The sequence below is a fragment of the Salmo salar genome, chromosome 21 (genome assembly GCF_965601325.2).
Source record: "Salmo salar chromosome 21, fSalSal1, whole genome shotgun sequence".
Classification (NCBI taxonomy): Eukaryota; Metazoa; Chordata; class Actinopteri; order Salmoniformes; family Salmonidae; genus Salmo; species Salmo salar.
In genome coordinates this window covers 2,986,357-3,007,527 of record NC_138311.1, presented here as the reverse complement: position 1 = coordinate 3,007,527, position 21,171 = coordinate 2,986,357, and positions in this window count along the sequence as shown.

Below are 21,171 nucleotides of genomic sequence, written 5' to 3'. Positions count from 1 at the left end.
GGATTTCGTAACCTAATACATCTGATAATAAGCACCGACCTCTTGACAGAGCGGTACAGATTTCTCGCAGCAACTTTTGAGGATATTACATGCTGTGGTGGTCGTCTTCAAAGTTGTTTCCGCTGATTGGAAAAAGCAACATTTGCATGACACAAGCTGAATTAGCTTTGAAAATAAAAAGCTTGTGGTACGCTCAGTGCTCGGTTGATATTTCACAGAGATATGCTTGTTTTTGTAAGAAATATTCGAAATAGAACAGGAATTTCGCAATAATATGAAGCTTAAAATATAGGCAATAGGCTACCTCATTGAGGTCATTTTGTATCCTGCTGCTGTGATATTATTATTTGTAAAAACATTTGCAGGGGAATATTCAATGAGTGAAAAGTGAAAACATGTCAGATGCACACAGTGACGGGCAGGGCAATAAAGTCAATTTGTCACAAATAGATGGGTATACTCCTACATGACACAGCATGGCAAGAAAGTGATGGACATTGCCCAAGCATTTAAAATAAATGACAAGAAATATAAATTGTGTCCCATTAAAACAGTGGCCTATAATTGTTCAGACACAATAACAAAATTGAGAGAATAAAAGTGAGGAACTAGCTTATTTATTATCAGAGGGTTTCTAATCAACACAAACACAACCTTAACATCTTAAATAAATTAACAAAGAAAACAGATCCCTGAAAAAAAACTGGAAACAGGAAATTATCAGAAGTCTGCACTGCAGCTCCAGCTTGGAGGAGAGAGTTTGAGATACAAGCCCAATGTGACACAATCATTTTGTCATATATAGAAGCATCAAACAATGCTATGCAGGATCGAAATAAATGTGCGAAACTACTTGCAGATATGGATGAAGAATACTCTCTTCTAACAGAACAATTTGATCATGCTGTGAGAAACATTGTGCAATTGAAATCAAAGATGTCTGATATTAAGTCTAGAAAAAGAGCACTTGACTTAAATGATAACACAATAAAATGTCTGAGGGCCACACTGAAGGATTTAAAAATCTTATACAACAAGCTACAGAGGAGAAAGATGAACTTCTGGATCAAGTAACAAGCTAAGAGAACAAGTCAGTGCAGGATAAGATGGATCTGCATAAGAAACGGAGAAAGGCAAGATAAGTCTTTCAAAGCACAAGAGGAGAGATACTACTGAAAACGAGACGGCACAAATAGAGATAGATTAAGAGATTAGAAAGCACAATTACAGAACTACAGTCTGCCATCAACCTCACAGAAAGTGACTTGATATCCACCTTAGGATGGTCGCAATACAAATACGCAGACGACACCATTCAGTAAACTTCTGTCCCCTCTTTGGACACTGTTATAACTAACCTCCAGACGAGCTTCAATGCCATACAACTCTCCTTCCGTGGCCTCCAACTGCTCTTAAAAGCAAGTAAAACTAAATGCATGCTATTCAATCGATCACTGCCCGCACCTGCTCGCCCGTCCAGCATCACTACTCTGGACGGCTCTGACTTAGAATACGTGGACAACTACAAATACCTGGTTTTTGTTCTGGTTAGACTGTAAACTCTCCTTCCAGACTCACATTAAGCATCTCCAATCCAAAATTAAATCTAGAATTGGCTTCCTATATCGCAACAAAGCATCCTTCCCTCATGCTGCCAAACATACCCTCGTAAAACTGACCATCCTACCGATCCTCGACTTCGGTGATGTCATCTATAAAATAGCCTCCAACACTCTACTCAACAAACTGGATGCAGTCTATCACAGTGCCATCCGTTTTGTCACCAAAGCCCATACACTACCCACCATTGCGACCTGTACGCTCTCGTTGGTTGGCCCTCGCTTCATACCTATCGCCAAACCCACTGGCTACAGGTTATCTACAAGTCTCTGCTAGGTAAAGCTCCGCCTTATCTCAGCTCACTGGTCACCATAGCAGCACCCACTCGTAGCACGCGCTCCAGCAGGTATATCTCACTGGTCACCCCCAAAGCCAATTCCTCCTTTGGTCGTCTTTCCTTCCAGTTCTCTGCTGCCAATGACTGGAACGAACTGCAAACATCTCTGAAGCTAGAGACTCATATCTCCCTCACTAGGTTTAAGCACCAGCTGTCAGAGCAGCACACAGATCACTGCACCTGTACATAGCCCATCTGTAAACAGCCCATCTATCTACCTATCTCATCCCCATACTGTATTTATTTATTTATTTTGCTCCTTTGAACCCCAGTATCTCTACTTGCACATTCATCTTCTGCACATCTACCATTCCAGTGTTTAATTGCTATATTGTAAATACTTCGCCACCATGGCCTATTTATTGCCTTAACTTACCTCATTTGCACTCACTGTATATAGACTTTTTGTTTTCTTTTTTTCTACTGTATTATTGACTGTATGTTTTGTTTATTCCATGTGTAACTCTGTGTTGTTGTATGTGTCGAATTGCTATGCTTTATCTTGGCCAGGTCGCAGCTGCAAATGAGAACTTGTTCTCAACTGGCCTACCTGGTTAAATAAAGGTGAAATAAATAAATACAAATAAAATAAATAAAAATAAAACAAATGAAGTAAGAGAGTGCTGTATGACTCCTGGTCCTGACAACAGTCATAAAAAAATGTAACCTGCAAATTTCCTCTGAGGTTGCCATGCAGGTCCTTTCTCAGTTGCAGGACAATGATGGGGGCCAGAGTAGTGGCAAGTAAGCAGGTTAGTGATGCTGTTGAATATTGCATATGTACTAGGGATTTCTATGTAGAGAGGGGGGTACAGCTTTGTAGAGATGTTGAGTTGAATGTGTGTTGTATACTGGCATTGTCACGACTCCTACCGAAGGTAGCTCCCCTTCCTGCTCGGGTGGTGCTCGGCGGTCGTTGTCACCGGCTTACTAGCTGCCACTGATTCCCTTTTTTCCCCTTTCTGTTTATTGGTTTCACCTGTTTTGTGTTAGGCTGATTAGTCGGGTTATTTTAGCCAGTAGGCCCGCCTGCTCTGTGTGCGGAATTGTTTGTGCACTCTTGTGTCTGACGTGTTTTCGGTCGTGGGTTTTCTCCGGACTGTTTCAGTCCCCAGTGTTTGGGGCATTTGTTTTGTGTGCGCCCTGTATTTTCGTGGGGTGGCTTATGTTCGCCGTGTGTGCAAATAAAGCACTACCCTGTACTCTCTGCTTCCTGCGCCTGACTTCGCACCCACTACACCCAGAGCCTTACAGGTATGGTGCTCTGCTGCTGAGTCAAGTATGCTGTTATTCATAGGTATTGTGTCTTCATGAGTCTTCATACTCATTATGCTTTGTATGAAAGGTGGCTGAGGAGATGCTCAGAGATTTGGACCCAGAGAGAAATGGGGGTTCTATGCAGCACCAAGTCGCTGCCACGTTTAATTATAATCATTACCAGGGAATGCAGGTATGCCTATGATAATGTCTCAGCTGTCTACCACTCTGGGCTGTTTTCCCGGACACAGTTTAAGCCAAATATTCTTTTGAAAATGGTATTAAGACTAGTCTTATTCTGTATCCGGGAAACGGACCTTATAAGTATCATGTCATAACACGTGTCATTTTCAGTTCCATCTTGAGACGTTAAGCTGACATCTCCAGGGATGTTAGATCGGGTTCAAGTTCGGGCTCTGACTGGCCACTCAAGGACATTCAGAGACTTTTCCCGAAGCCAGTCCTGCATTGTCTTGGCGTGTGCTTAGGGTCGTTGTCCTATTGGAAGGTAAACCTGGAGCAGGTTTTCATCAAGGATCTCTCTGTACTTTGCTCCGTTCATCTTTCCCTCGATCCTGACCAGTCTTCCAGTCCCTGCCGTTGAAAAACATCCCCACCTCATGATGCTGCCACCACCATGCATCACCGTAGGGATGGTGCCAGGTTTCCTCCAGGCATGACACTTGGCATTCAGGCCAAATAGTTCAATCTTGGTTTCATCAGACCAGAGAACCTTGTTTCTCATGGTCTGAGAGTCCTTTAGGTGCCTTTTGGTAAACTAAAAGTGGGCTTTCATCTGCCTTTTACTGAGGAGTGGCTTCCGTCTGGCCACAACCATAAAGGCCTGATTGGTGGAGTGCTGCAGAGATGATTGTCCTTCTGGAAGGTTCTCCCATCTCCACAGAGGAACTCTGGAGCTCTGTCAGAGTGACCATCGGGTTCTTGGTATCCTCCCTGACCAAGGCCTTTCTCCCTCGATTGCTCAGTTTGGCCAGGCAGCCAGCTCTAGGAAAAGTCTTGTTGGTTCCAAACTTCTTCCATTGAAGAATGATGAAAGCCACTGTGTTATTTGGGACCTTCAATGCCGTAGACATTTTTTGGTACCCTTCCCCAGATCTGTGCCTCGACACAATCCTGTCTTGGAGCTCTAGGAACAATTCTTTTCACCTCATGGCTTGGTTTTTGGACTGACATACACTGTCAACTGTGGGACCTCATATAGACAGGCGTGTGCCTTTCCAAATCATGTCCAATCATTTGAATTTACCACAGTGGGACTCCAATCAAGTTGTAGAAACATCTCAAGGATGATCAATGGAAACAGGATGCACCTGAGCTCAATTTCAGGTATCATTGCAAAGGGTCTGAATACTTATGTACGTAAATATGTTTATTTTAATTTTTTATAATTTATCAAAAAATTCTAAACCTGTTTTCACTTTGTCATTGTGGAGTATTGTGTGTAGACTGATGAGAAAAAATATATAATTTGCTCAATTTTAGAATACAGCTGTAACGTAACAAAATGTGGAAAAAGGGAAGGGTTCTGAATACTTTCTGAATGTACAGTGGCCTCCATAATTACTGGGACAGTTAAGAATTTTTGGCTCTGTACTCCAACACTTTGTATTTTAAATTATACATTGACTATGATGTTAAAGTACAGACTGTTAGCTTTCATTTGAGGGTATTTTCATCCATATCAGGTGAACCGTTTAGAAAAACAACCACATTAAAACAACCACATAAAAAAAATAAAAAAATATGTAAATGTAAATTATAGTACTTTTTGTTCATAGTGCCCCCATTTTAGGGGAAAGTATTGGGACAAATAAACTTATATCTTTATTAAAAGTATTCAAAAGTGTAGTATTTGGTCCCATCAAGGTCATGACTTAAAATTTGTTGGATGCATTTGCTGCTGTCACGATTGTGTGTAGGAACAGACCAAGGCGCAGCGTGAATATCGTTCCACATATTTTATTATAATGTGAAACTATGCAAGACATACAATAAGCAATACAACAAACCGTGACGACAGCGGTGCAACATGCACTAACTCAAAATAATCTCCCCCAAACAAAGGTGGGAAAAACAACTACTTAAATATGATCCCCAATTAGAGACAACGATGACCAGCTGCCTCTAATTGGGGATCATCCAAAAAACAACAACATAGAAAAACAGAAACTAGATCCAAACAATATAGAAAAATAAAACTAGAATAAACATTTACATTACATTACATTTACATTTAAGTCATTTAGCAGACGCTCTTATCCAGAGCGACTTACAAAATGGTGCATTCACCTTATGATATCCAGTGGAACAACCACTTTACAATAGTGCATCTAAATCTTTTAAGGGGGGGGGGGGGGGGTTAGAAGGATTACTTTATCCTATCCTAGGTATTCCTTAAAGAGGTGGGGTTTCAGGTGTCTCCGGAAGGTGGTGATTGACTCCGCTGTCCTGGCGTCGTGAGGGAGCTTGTTCCACCATTGGGGTGCCAGAGCAGCGAACAGTTTTGACTGGGCTGAGCGGGAACTGTGCTTCCTCAGAGGTAGGGGGGCCAGCAGGCTAGTGGTGGATGAACGCAGTGCCCTTGTTTGGGTGTAGGGCCTGATCAGAGCCTGAAGGTATGGAGGTGCCGTTCCCTTCACAGCTCCGTAGGCAATCACCATGGTCTTGTAGCGGATGCGAGCTTCAACTGGAAGCCAGTGGAGAGAGCGGAGGAGCGGGGTGACGTGAGAGAACTTGGGAAGGTTGAACACCAGACGGGCTGCGGCGTTCTGGATGAGTTGTAGGGGTTTAATGGCACAGGCAGGGAGCCCAGCCAACAGCGAGTTGCAGTAATCCAGACGGGAGATGACAAGTGCCTGGATTAGGACCTGCGCCGCTTCCTGTGTGAGGCAGGGTCGTACTCTGCGAATGTTGTAGAGCATGAACCTACAGGATCGGGTCACCGCCTTGATGTTAGTGGAGAACAACAGGGTGTTGTCCAGGATCACGCCAAGGTTCTTAGCACTCTGGGAGGAGGACACAAGGGAGTTGTCAACCGTGATGGCGAGATCATGGAACGGGCAGTCCTTCCCCGGGAGGAAGAGCAGCTCCGTCTTGCCGAGGTTCAGCTTGAGCTGGTGATCCGTCATCCACACTGATATGTCTGACAGACATGCAGAGATGCGATTCGCCGCCTGGTTATCAGAAGGGGGAAAGGAGAAGATTAATTGTGTGTCGTCTGCATAGCAATGATAGGAGAGACCATGTGAGGATATGACAGAGCCAAGTGACTTGGTGTATAGCGAGAATAGGAGAGGGCCTAGAACAGAGCCCTGGGGGACACCAGTGGTGAGAGCGCATGGTGCGGAGACAGATTCTCGCCACGCCACCTGGTAGGAGCGACCTGTCAGGTAGGACGCAATCCAAGCGTGGGCCGCGCCGGAGATGCCCAACTCGGAGAGGGTGGAGAGGAGGATCTGATGGTTCACAGTATCAAAGGCAGCAGATAGGTCTAGAAGGATGAGAGCAGAGGAGAGAGAGTTAGCTTTAGCAGTGCGGAGAGCCTCCGTGACACAGAGAAGAGCAGTCTCAGTTGAATGCCCAGTCTTGAAACCTGACTGATTAGGATCAAGAAGGTCATTCTGAGAGAGATAGCAGGATAGCTGGCCAAGGACGGCACGTTCAAGAGTTTTGGAGAGAAAAGAAAGAAGGGATACTGGTCTGTAGTTGATCGAGTGTAGGTTTTTTCAGAAGGGGTGCAACTCTCGCTCTCTTGAAGACGGAAGGGACGTAGCCAGCGGTCAAGGATGAGTTGATGAGCGAGGTGAGGAAGGGGAGAAGGTCTCCGGAAATGGTCTGGAGAAGAGAGGAGGGGATAGGGTCAAGTGGGCAGGTTGTTGGGCGGCCGGCCGTCACAAGACGCGAGATTTCATCTGGAGAGAGAGGGGAGAAAGAGGTCAAAGCACAGGGTAGGGCAGTGTGAGCAGGACCAGCGGTGTCGTTTGACTTAGCAAACGAGGATCGGATATCGTCAACCTTCTTTTCAAAATGGTTGACGAAGTCATCCGCAGAGAGGGAGGAGGGGGGGGAGGGGGAGGAGGATTCAGGAGGGAGGAGAAGGTAGCAAAGAGCTTCCTAGGGTTAGAGGCAGATGCTTGGAATTTAGAGTTTAAAATTTAAACCACCCCAGTCACGCCCTGACCTACTCTACCATAGAAAATAAGAGCTCTCTATGGTCAGGACGTGACAGCTGCTTATTTTGGTTGTGTTTCAGATTATTTTGTTCTCAAAAGAAATGAGTGGCAAATAATGTATTGTGCCATCTTGGAGTCACTTTTATTATAAATAAGAATAGAATATGGTTCTAAACATTTCTACATTAATGTGGATGCTACCATGATTACGGATAGTCCTGAATGAATCGTGAATAATGATGAGTGTGAAAGTTAGACGCACAATGCATCCAACAAGTTTGTAGAGTCACAAGCTTGGTGTAATCACTGCGTACTAGGAACATGGGACCAAATACTAAATCAGAACTGGACGTTCTAAATAGGTGTTCTAATCACACCGGTTTGAGTGTACGCTGACCACTGTAGAGAGATCAACCTTTAAAGCGAAAATCCCCCCACAAAATATGTGACATAAAATGCATCATACGGGCTATATTTCTGTATTTTGAAAGTTACATATCCTGTTGGGGCTACAGGTTAGCAATGAACCCCGAGCCGGGATTGCTAACAAGGCTGGAAATTCAAAACATCAAAAATCTAATAATTTCAATTTCTCAAACAATCAACTATTTTACACAATTTAAATGATAAACATCTCCTTAATCTAACCACATTGTTCGATTTTCAAAGAGGCTTTACGGCAAAAGCATAAAGTTAGATTATGTTAGGACAGTACATAGCCACAAAAGTACAAACATCCATTTTCAATTCAAGGTCAGGCGTCACCAAAAGCAGAAACCAGCTTGAATTATGCACTAACTTTTGTCAATCTCCATCAGATGACACTCCTAGGACATTATGTTATACAATACATGCATTTTTTGTTCCATCAAGTTCATATTTATATCCAAAAACAGCATTTTACAGTAGCGTGAAATTCAGATTTTTTTCTTCTCTGAAATGCTTCCGGTGAACATAACAAAATTACTATTCGAAAACATTGGTAAATTATAATATTGTCATTCAAAGAATAATATATTATCATCTCGTAATTGCTACCGAATGGCCAGATCTCAAAATAACTTTACTGGGAAATCACATTTTGCAATAAACGGGGTGCTATGCTAAGAACAACAGGCTATGCTATACAGTTAGCATCATCTAAAATCGATAATAACATTGTAAATATCCCCTTACCTTTGATTATCTCCATCAGAAGGCAGGCATCCCAGGTCCGGAAGGCATCCCAGGTCCGGAACAAATGTGGTTTCTTTTGACAAAGTTCATAATTTATGTCCAAATAACACCAAGTACTTAGCGTTCATTATGCTCCCACAAAACGTGGTGGGGGGACTGTAAAATCACGCCGAAAAGCTAAAAAAAACTAGTAAATAATCTATTTATGTTCGTTCAAACATGTCAAATGTTGTTTAGCATTAATCTTTTGGTCCATTTTTAACGTTAAACATCAGTAATATTTTCACACAACCTATCCTATGTCTAGATAAACAATGAAGACAAAACTCACGTTTCTCAGATTTATGCGCAGGCGCAAAAAAATGAAGTGATGACATGTCAACTTCCTTGGATTCTAATTTGCTCTCTGTTTATCATAGACGCTTCAAACAACTTTATAAAGATCGTTGACATCTAGTGGAAGCCGTAGGTGTTGCGAAATGAATCCTTTCTCACTATGGTATCTATAAAACAATGACACTAAATAGTACAGTCACAAAATTCACTTTTTTTTAAATCTATTTTTCACAGGTTTTTGCCTGCAATATGAGTTTTGTTATACTTACAGACACCATTCAAACTGTTTTAGAAAATTCAGAGTGTATTCTATCCGAATGTGTTAATAATATGCATATCCTAGCTTCTGAGTTGGTGTAGGAGGCAGTTAAAAATGGGCACATATTTTTTTCAAAATGTCTCAATACTGCCCCCGAGCCCCAACAGGATATCTTGAAAACTTGATTGCTGACAAGCAAAACATTTTGGGGCTATATCAACAATGGACTAATGTAACAAATCCCAAAGATCATTTTTGGGTGGAGTTTTCCTTTAAATGTCCACATTTGTCCTGCTTTTAAGTGGTGCAACCGGTTTAGACGGTTGAGGGAGGACGGTGTATTTGTAAAGCAGAGGTCCCAGGTTTGAGCCAGGTATGTACCGATTTACACAAGCCATCTTTTTCTTCCCCTTGAAGTCACATTGATGAATTATTTATTACTTTTGGACATGAAAACACACTGTATAAATGTATGATTAGATATTGATGAATATAACTTTTCAGCTCTTACCCTGTAGTCTTTTGTTTTGTAGTTGCAGTTTTATTGTCAGCCATTTAGATTTTCTTTGTATTTTAATTGATTAATTGATATTCTACACAATGTAATAAAAACAATTCTATATTGTTTTACTGAATTACAATAAACCCCATGCAAATTACAGTGCATACAAATATGTTTAGTCTTGTTTTTGAGATGCAATTTTCCAGATGTTTTCCTCAGGCCTCCATTGATTTAGTCACTCTAATTTTGGCATTCTTACAAACATAAAAACTCCAATAACTTTTGAACGGATTATGATAGCAGCATTAGGTTTGGACAGTTATTTTACCCACTGCTCAAAATATATATTTTTTTATTGGACACTGTATAATTTGTGTTTATAAAGGTTTTAAAAGGTGCCCCTAAAACCTCAGTGCATCACAATGCGTAAATTAAGGTTGGGTTTGGATAACAATTATATCAACAAATCATGCCCCCTTTTGCCAAGCGCCACATGCAAATTGCCCCTCCTCCCATTCCGCTTCTCTACATTTCGTTTCACCGTCCCCAATGCTTTCAAAGGATCACGTTCAAAGGATCACAGGCCCTATATGGATTGAACATGCCTCCACAGCCAAAGTTCTATGGTTTGCATTTCCTGCCGAAGGACCTTAGTATTTGTATTTTTGTATTTGTATTTATTATTCATCCCCATTACTCTTCCTGGGTTCCAGCAAAATTAAGGCATTTATTTAAAAAAATGTAACATTACAATACATTCACAACAGATTTCACAACATATTAAGTGTGTGCTCTCAGGCCCCTATTCTACTACCACATATCTACAACAGAAAATCAATGTGTACGTGTGTGTAGTGGATACATTATCGTGTGTTTGTATGCATGTGTCAGTGACTTTGCCTATGTTTGTGTTGCTTCACAGTCCCGGCTATTCCATAAGGTGTATTTTTATCTTTTTTTTTTAATCTAGTTTTACTGGTTGCATGAGTTACTTAATGTGGAATAGAGTTCTATGTAGTCAAGGCTCTATGTAGTACTGTGCACCTCCCATAGTCTGTTCTGGACTTGGTGACTATGACGAGACCTCTGGTGGCATGTCTTGTGGGGTATGCATGGGTGTCCGGGCTGTGTGCCAGTAGTTCAAACAGACAGCTTGGTGCATTCAACATGTCAATACCTCTCACAAATACAGTTAGTGATGAAGTCAATATCTCCTCCACTATGAGCCAGGAGAGATGGATATGCATATTATTAATGTTAGCTCTCTGTGTACATCCAAGGGCCAGCCGTGCTGACCTGTTCTGAGCCAATTGTAATTTTCCTAAGTCCCTCTTTGTGGCACCTGACCAAATGACTGAACAGTAGTCCAGGTGCAACAAAACTAGGACTTGCCTTGTTGATAGTGCACCTGTTTGGGATAGGGGGCAGTATTTTCACGGCCGGATAAAAAACGCGGTTTACAGTCATTTTCTTAGTGGGTTCATGCTTATTAGTAACTGGGAATAAGCAATTTCAGAAACGTGTCAACTGCAACGTCTGTTTGCTCCTCATTACACACCACCTACCAACATATATTCTTTACATCATCAACATAAGAATCACTACAAAACTAATTGTATGACCTCTAATACAAAATATTAGGCCCAGCCTTTGGCACTTGTGTTTGTGTGTGACGACCAGTATCTTTGAGGGACAAGGATCTGATCTACGCTGCAATGCCCATCAATGGGGCATTGGCAAAGCCTCATGTCTTTCCTGCTCACCAACGGTCATCAATGGGGAGACCAAAATTAGGTAGGTTTACCAAACAGTTCCAGAGTTTGGGGTTAATTAGAAATGTCCTTGTTTTTTTAAAGAAAAGCAGTGTTTTTGTCCAGTAAAATAACATCAAATTGATCAGAAATACAGTGTAGACATTGTTACTGTTGTAAATGACTATTGTAGCTGGAAACGGGGGATTTTTTTAATGGAATATCTACAGTTGAAGTCGGAAGTTTACATACACTTAGGTTGGAGTCATTAAAACTCGTTTTTCAACTACTCCACAAATTTATTGTTAACAAACTATAGTTTTGGCAAGTCGGTTAGGACATCTACTTTGTGCATGACACCAGTAATTTTTCCAACAATTGTTTACAGACAGATTATTTCACTTATAATTCACTGAATCACAATTCCAGTGGGTCAGAAGTTTACATACACTAAGTTAACTGTGGCTTTAAACAGCTTGGAAAATTCCAGAAAATGATGTCATGGATTTAGAAGCTTCTGATAGGCTAATTGACATAATTTGAGTCAATTGGTGGTTTACCTGTGGATGTATTTCAAGGCCAACCTTCAAACTCAGTGCTTCTTTGATTGACACCATGGGAAAATCAAAAGAAATGAGCCAAGACCCCAGATTTCTTTAGATTTTCCCATGGTTCATCCTTGAGAGCAATTTCCAATTGCCTGAAGGTACCACGTTAATCTGTACAAACAATAGTACGCAAGTATAAACACCATGGGACCACGCAACCGTCAAACCGCTCAGGGAGGAGACACGTTCTGTCTCCTAGAGATGAAAGTACTTTGGTGCGAAAAGTGCTAATCAATCCCAGAACAACAGCAAAGAACCTTGTGAAGATGCTGGAGGAAACAGGTACAAAAGTATCTATATCCACAGTAAAACGAGTCCTATATCGACGTAACCTGAAAGGCCGCTCAGTAAGGAAGAAGCCACTGCTCCAAAACCGCCATAAAAAAGCCAGACCATGGTTTGCAACTGCAAATGAGGACAAAGATGAAAAAGGTCTGATGAAACAAAAATGGAACTGTTTGGCCATAATGACCATCGTTATGTTTGGAGGAAAAAGGGGGATGCTTGCAAGCCAAAGAACACCATCCCAACCGTGAAGCAAGGGTGTGGCAGCATCATGTTGTGGGGGTGCTTTGCTGCAGGAGGGACTGGTGCACTTCATAACATAGATGGCATCATGAGGAAGAAAATGATTTGGATATATTGAAGCAACAACTAAAAAGATCGAGACAGACGGACATTTAGCGAGGATACGCCATGTTGAACATCAAGCACACCAAGTCTAGTAAAACAAAATCCGCAATACCATTTTCGCTGGGATTTTGACATTGCATCTCGTCCTCATACAAACATAGTTTGAGGAAGTTAAAGCTTGGTCGCATATGGGTCATTCAAATGGACAATGACCACAGGCATACTTCCAAAGTTATGGCAAAATGGCTTAAGGACAACAAAGTCAATGTATTGGATTGGCCATCACAAAGCCCTGACCTCAATCCTATAGAACATTTGTGGTTAGAACTTAAAAAGCGTGTGCGAGCAAGGAGGCCTACAAACCTGATTCAGTTACACCAGCTCTGTCAGGAGGATTGGGCCAAAATTCACCCAACTTATTGTGGGAAGCTTGTGGAAGGCTACCCAAAACATTTTACCCTAGTTAAACAATTTAAAGGCAATGCTACCAAATACTAATTGAGTGTATGTAAACTTCTGACCCACTGGGAATGTGATGTAAGAAATAAAAGCTGAAATAAATCATGCTCTCTACTATTATTCTGGCATTTCACATTCTTAAAATAAAGTGGTGATCCTAACTGACCTAAGACAGGGAATTTTTTACGAGGATTAAATGTCAGGAATTGTGAAAGGTGTTGGCTAAGGTGTATGTAAACTTCCGACTTCAACTGTAAGTAAAAATACTTTAAAGTACTACTTAAGTAGTTTTTTTGGCTATCTGCACTTTACTATTTATATTTTTGTCAACTTTTACCTCACTACATTCCTAAAGAAAAGAATATACTTTTTACTATTTACATTTTCCCTGACACACAGGAAAATGGTCAAATTTACACACTTATCAAGAGAACAGCCTGGTGTCACGCCCTGACCATAGAGAGCCCTTAGTTCACTATGGTGTAGTAGGTCAGTGCATGACTAGGGGGTGATCTAGTATGTCTATTTCTATGTTGGTGCTAATATGGTTCCCAATTAGAGGCAGCTGTTTATCGTTGCCTCTGATTGGGGATCATATTTAGGTAGCTATTTCCCCACCTGTGTTTTGTGGGATATTGATTGATTGTTAGTGTGTTTGGGCACAACGTCCTCACGGTATTTGTACCTTTTTTTATTTTGTTTTGTTAGTTTCACTAAAATAAATATGTGGAACTATACTCACGCTGCGCCTTGGTTCGATCATTTTCAAGAACGTGACACCTGGTCATCTCTACTGCTTCTGGCGGACTCACTAAACACAAATACTTTTTTTGTAAATTATGTCTGAGTGTTGGAATGTGCCCCTGGATATCTGTCAATAAAATATTGTGCCGTATGGTTTGCGTTTAATATAAGGAATTTGAAATGGTTTATACATTTACTTTTAATACTTAAGTTCATATGAGCAATTCCATTTAATTTTGATACTTAAGTATAAATAAAACCAAATTATTTTAGACTTATACTCAAGTAGTATTTTACTGGGTGACTATCACTTTTATGTGAGTCTTTTTCTATTAAGGTATCGTTACTTTTACTCAAGTATGACAATTGAGTACTTTTTTCACCACTGGCTATACGGTTCATACGGCTAGTGTAGCTAACAAATTGTCAGCCAACATAATGTGTAACAACTTATTTGAAAATGCATTACTTTATTATATTGCTCAACATTTTAACATTTGTCATAATTAGTTAAAGCAATGAATTTGTATCCGCTCTCGGACTTCAGCTGCATATTAGCTGAACTTTTGGCATACTAACTATATCCATACTATGACCAATAAGGGAAGGGAAAGGGGGATACTTAGTCAGTTGTACAACTGAATGCATTCAACTGAAATGTGTCTTCTGCATTTATGAGCATACTACATACTCAAATTACTTCACAAATAGTACGGTTAGTGTGGGTCAGTATGAGTATTCGAACACAGCTATTGTGTATTTATTATTACATGTTATTTGGGGGCTCCCGAGTGGTGCAGCGGTCTAAATCACTGCATCCCAGTGCTAGAGGCGTCACTACAGACACCCTGGTTTGAATCCAGGCTGTATCACAACCGGCCGTGATTGGGAATCCCATAGGTTGGCGCACAATTGGCCAAGTGTCGTCCGGGTTTGGCCGTTGTAGGCTGTCATTGTAAATCAGAATTTGTTCTTAACTGACTTGCCTAGTTAAATAAAGGTTCAATTATGAAATGTTTTTTATTTCTCTATTTTCTTTCTCTCTGCATTGTTTTGGAATGGCCTGTAAGTCAGCATTTCACTGTTAGTCCACATCTGTTGTTTACCAAGCATGTGACAAATACAATTCATTTTATTTCTACAGATGGAGAGGAACGAAAATGCTTTTGCCAGATGCCAGCCTCGGTCGTTTGATTGGGAGACCATAATAAGGTAGGTTTTATATGACCTGTTCAAACTTCAACAATGTACCTGTTTGTGTCTGGTTTGACCTATCCTAACTGCCATTGGTAATAGAACAGTGACTATGTATGCGTTCACAAAAACATGTATGGACCCAGCACATGGAGACTTGCAAGATGATGTGATGAAGTCCAAACTGACAGATGGGTTTGATACTGATTACTCTAAATGGAGTGAGACATGGCACTCGGCATTACAATTTTACTAGACACAACTTACTTGTATTGTCTATTTTTATTATTGAATGGTATTAGTCAATATGGGGAGGGAGAAACCCTGTGTATTCTGCACCAGGATCAGCGAATTGCTGTTGTATACGGGACATCACACAGGAAGGTATGACCACTGACTAGAGGTCGACCGATTATGATTTTTCGCCGCTGATACCGATCCCGATTATTGGTGGACCAAAAAAGATCGGTCCCGATTAATCGGCCGATTTTTTTTTAACATTTTTTTATTTTTTTGTTTATTTATTTGTGATAATGACAATTACAACAATACTGAATGAACACTCATTTTAACTTAATATAATACATCAATAAAATCAATTTAGCCTCAAATAAATAATGAAACATGTTCAATTTGGTTTAAATAGTGCAAAAACAAAGTGTTGGAGAAGAAAGTAAAAGTGCAATATGTGCCATGTAAAAAAGCTAACGTTTAAGTTCCTTGCTCAGAAAATGAGAACATATGAAAGCTGGTGGTTCCTTTTAACATGAGTCTTCAATATTCCAGGGTAAGAAGTTTTAGGTTGTAGTTATTATAGGAATAATAGGACTATTTCTCTCTATAAGATTTGTATTTCATATACCTTTGACTATTGGATGTTCTTATAGGCACTTTAGTATTGCTAGTGTAACAGCATAGCTTCCGTCCCTCTCCTCGCTCATACCTGGGCTTGAACCAGGAACACATCGACAACAGCCACCCTCGAAGCAGCGTTACCCATGTAGAGGAAGGGAAAAAACTACTCCAAGTCTCAGAGCGAGTGACGTTTGAAACGCTATTAGCGCGCACCCGGCTAACTAGCTAGCCATTTCACATGGGTTACACCAGCCTAATCTTGGGAGTTGATAGGCTTGAAGTCATAAACAGCGCAATGCATTGCGAAGGGCTGTTGGCAAAAAGCATGAAAGTGCTATTTTGAATGAATGCTTACGAGCCTGCTGCTGCCTACCATCGCTCAGTCAGACTGCTCTATAAATCATAGACTTAATTATAACATAATAACACACAGAAACACGAGCCTTAGGTCATTAATATGGTCGAATCCGGAAACTATCATCTCGAAAACAAGACGTTATTCCTGTTACATTGCACAACCTTCAGTGTTATGTCATAATTATGTAAAATTCTGACAAATTACCCAAAGTGTTGCATATACCCTGACTGTGTGCAATGAACGCAAAATGACACAATTTCACCAGGTCAATATTGCCTGCTAACCTGGATTTAATTTAGCTAAATATGCAGGTTTAAAAATATATACTTCTGTGTATTGATTTTAAGAAAGGCATTGATGTTTATGGTTAGGTACAGTCGTGCAACGATTGTGCTTTTTTCGCAAATGCGCTTTTGTTAAATCATCCCCGTTTGGCGAAGTCGGCTGTCTTTGTTAGGAAGAAATAGTCTTCACAGTTCGCAACGAGCCAGGCGGCCCAAACTGCTGCATATACCCTGACTCTGTTTGCAAGAGAAGTGACACATTTTCCCTAGTTAAAAGAAATTCATGTTAGCAGTCAATATTAACTAAATATGCAGGTTTAAAAATATATACTTGTGTATTGATTTTAAGAAAGGCATTGATGTTTATGGTTGGAGCAACGTGTACCTAAGCGATAATATGCAATGCAGAACAGGCTAGATAAACTAGTAATATCATCAACCATATGTAGTTAACTAGTGATTATGATTGACTGATTGTTTTTATAAGCTAAGTTTAATGCTAGCTAGCAACTTACCTTGGCTTCTTACTGCATTCGCGTAACCTTGTGGAGTGCAATGTAAAGCAGGTGGTTAGAGCGTTGGACTAGTTAACCGTAAGGTTGCAAGATTGAATCCCTGAGCTGACAAGGTAAAAATCTGTCTTTCTTCCCCTGAACAAGGCAGTTAACCCACCGTTCCTAGGCCGTCATTGAAAATAAGAATGTGTTCTTAACTGACTTGCCTAGTTAAATAAAAAATAAAATAAAATAAAAAAATCGGCCAAATCGGCATCCAAAAATATCGATTTCCAATTGTTATGAAAACTTGAAATCGGCCCTAATTAATCAGCCATTCCGATTAATCGGTCGACCTCTACCACTGACATATTTGCCAAGATAGATAGAAAGCCAAAAAAGCGAGCCCAAATCAGCAGGTGAAGTTTTCCTGTAACTTAATATTTAATTCATTTTATGATGATTTTGTAAAATTGTGAAACGCTAGCTAGCTAGCTTTACCACCCTGAGTTAATTTGTTTTACTCGTTTGTGCTTTAAAATTGGAAATGGCTCATTTTAATGGTTTGAATACTAATATGTTGTCATGACGTGGCCCTGTCTGGGTATAGATCGTGGATTCCCCCTCTCTCACTCTCTCCTACACCCAGGTTGTGTTATCTCAGGTTGTAAATTCCTGGCGGACACTCTCTCCCCCTGGTCATGCAGTATGGAGAGAGAAAGTTTCACAGTAGCATAAAGGAACTCCCGCAAAATTCGACTACATTCCAGAATTTGAGAACTGAACAATATCCATATTTTGGAAAATGTGTAAACGGTTGGTGGAGAAGCCAGCTACGACCCGGTCCCTTTTGTTTAATGTTTGTGACCTCATGAAAGATAATACAGCCACGTTACCCTAACTCTGTTTATACAGGTGCCTCCATTATGAGGTTTGCATCTAATTCTTGTATAAAATTAATGAGTAAAGATGAAACTATTTGTGAAATGTAATGTTGTGTTAAACCTTTTAATGTGAGAGAATTGTATTCCCTTTAAAGTTTAACTAAGTCATTGGCCCGCCCCCATGAGCAAAGACATGATCTGGCGTCATGGAACAGCCCTTTCCCTCGATATGGGACGCCGTTGGCATTTCCCGTATGATTGATGATGATCTCCATTTTGCAAATGTACGGTGCCTTACTAGACGTCTGCGAATGTTTTTATAATAGGCCGACAGCCTCAGGTCGTGCCCCAGGGCCAGATCTTCATTACAAACAGTAACAAGCCAGGTAGACGAGTAACAAAAGTAAGAAATAGCGATAAAATGAATCACTTACCTTTGAACTTCATATGGTTACACTCACAAAACTCCCAGTTACCCAATAAATGTTTGTTTTCTTCGATCAAGTCCCTCTTTATATCCAAAAACCTCTGTTTTGTTCAGTAAAACACGGTCTCAAACAACATCCGGTGAAATTTGCAGAGCGTGAAACTCAACAAAACAGAAATTCTCATAATAAACATACATAAAAGGTAGAAATGTTATACACCAGCTTAAAGATAAACTTCTTGTTAATTCAACCACTGTGTCAGATTTCAAAAAGGCTTTACGGCGAAAGCAAAGCAATGCGATTATCTGAGAACAGCGCCCAGCAGACAAATCATTAAACAGTTAGCAGCCAAGAAGAGGAGTAACAAAAGTCAGAAATAGCGATAAAATGTATCCCTTACCTTTGATGATCTTCATATAGTTGCACTCCGAAGACTCCATGTTACACAATAAATGTTTGTTTTGTTCGATAATGTCCCTCTTTATGTCCAAAAACCTCAGTTTTGTTGGTGCGTTTTGTTCAGTATTCAATTGGAACAAAGCGCGGTCATAACAGACAGACGGAAAATCTAAAAAGTACCATAAAGGTTCGTAGAAACATGTCAAACGATGTTTATAATCAATCCTCAAGTTGTTTTGTCATAAATAATTGATAATATTTAAACCAGACAAAAGCTTCGTCAATAGAAAAGGAGAAACAAGAAAGGTGCGCTCCCGGTCACGTGCGGGCTTCATGTCTGGAAATTTCCACTGTCCACTCATTGAAAGTGCTGTTTCTCCCTCATTTTTCAGACTAAAAGCCTGAAACAATGCCTAAAGACTGGTCACATGTTGTGGAAGGCATAGAGATCGTGAACTGCGTCATAAGTCTTTGTATGGTGGATAGACTTTCAATGGAATAACAGGCATTTCAAAATAAAGGCACTTCTTGGATGGATTTTCCTCAGGTTTTCGCCTGCCATATCAGTTCCGTTACACTCACAGACATTATTTTAACAGTTTTGAAAACTTTAGTGTTTTCTATCCAAATCTACCAATTATATGCATATCCTAGCTTCTGGACCTGAGTAGCAGGCAGTTTACTTTAGGCACGCTTTTCATCCAAAATTCCGAATGCTGCCCCCCTACCCTAGTGAGGTTTAACCTGTCTGGGAACCTGGGACGCTTGCGTTCCACCCTAGTCAACAGCCAGTGGAATCGCGTTGCGCGAAATACAAATGCCTCATAAATGCTATAACTTCAATTTCTCAAACCTATGACTATTTTACACCATTTTATAGATACACTTCTCCTGAATCGAACCACGTTGTCCGATTTCAAAAAGGCTTTACAGCAAAATCAAAACATTAGATTATGTACCCTGCCAAAAAAAATCACACTGCCATTTTCAAAGCAACTAGCATGCATCACAAATACCAAAAACACAGCTAAATGCAGCACTAACCTTTGACAATGTTCATCAGATGACACTCCTAGGACATCATGTTACACAATACATGCATTTTTTGTTCGATAAAGTTCATATTTATATATAAAAACAGCATTTTACATCGGCGCGTGACGTTCAGAAAATATTTTCCCTCAAATGCTTCCAGTGATCTGCGCTACAATTTACAAAATTACTATTCGAAAACATTGTTAAAATGTAATATTGTAATTCAAAGAATTATAGATTAACATCTCATGAATGCAACCGCATTGCCAGATTTAAAAATAACTTTTCTGGGAAATCACACTTTGCAATAAACGAGGTGGTATGCTCAGAAAAATAGGCTAGGCGATACAGATTAGCGCCATCTTGGAACCATCTAAAATCAAATATACTATTGTAAATATTCCCTTCATCAGAAGGCACTTCCAGGGATCCCAGGTCCACAACAAATGTAGTTTTGTTCGAAAAAGTTAATAATTTATGTCCCAATAGCTCCTTCTTGTTAGCGCGTTCCAAAGGCTACTCATAATGTACTGTAGCGCGCGGGACTTGTCGCCATGAAAGAGCAAAAAATATATATTTACCTTCGTTCAAACATGTCAAACGTTGTATAACATAAATCTTTAGGGCCTTTTTCAATCAGAGCTTCAATAATATTCAAGGCGGACGATTGCATTGTCTTACTAAATGTTTCGGAAGATGAGGCTACCCATGGGCGCCCGTGTCATAGTAGTAACGGCCCTCCCCCTGTGACCAACTTTCCAAGCCTCTCTTTCGGTCAGTTTCTACCATAGAAGAGTCAAACCACTTTGTAAAGACTGTTGACATCTAGTGGAAGCCTTAGGAAGTGCTAAATGAATCCTAACTCATAGTGTTTCTCATAGGCAAAGTGTTGAAGGTGATTCCACAAATCAGATTTCCACTTCCTGCATGGAATCTTCTCAGGTTTTGGCCTGCCATATGAGTTCTGTTATATTCACAGACACCATTCAAACAGTTTTAGAAACTTTAGAGTGTTTTCTATCCAAATCTACTAATTATATGCATATTCTAGTTACTGGGCAGGAGTAGTAACCAGATTAAATCGGGTACGTTTTTTATCCGGCCGTGCAAATACTGCCCCCTATCCCCTACAGGTTTTAAGGTGGGTTTCAGAGCTCTACGTGATTTCTGTGATTTTCTGAACTTACACACACACAAAGTCAATTGGGAGTCATAAAGACACAGAGCCTGCAATAGATATCGGCGTTCGCACCATCAAAGAACCATCAGACCTAGAGCTCTTGAACTTTAGAAACCTGTTCTAGAGCTTAAGTCGATAGTGCACGGTGAGTTGTGGCTCTAGAAGGTTCTCAGGCTGAGAAACAG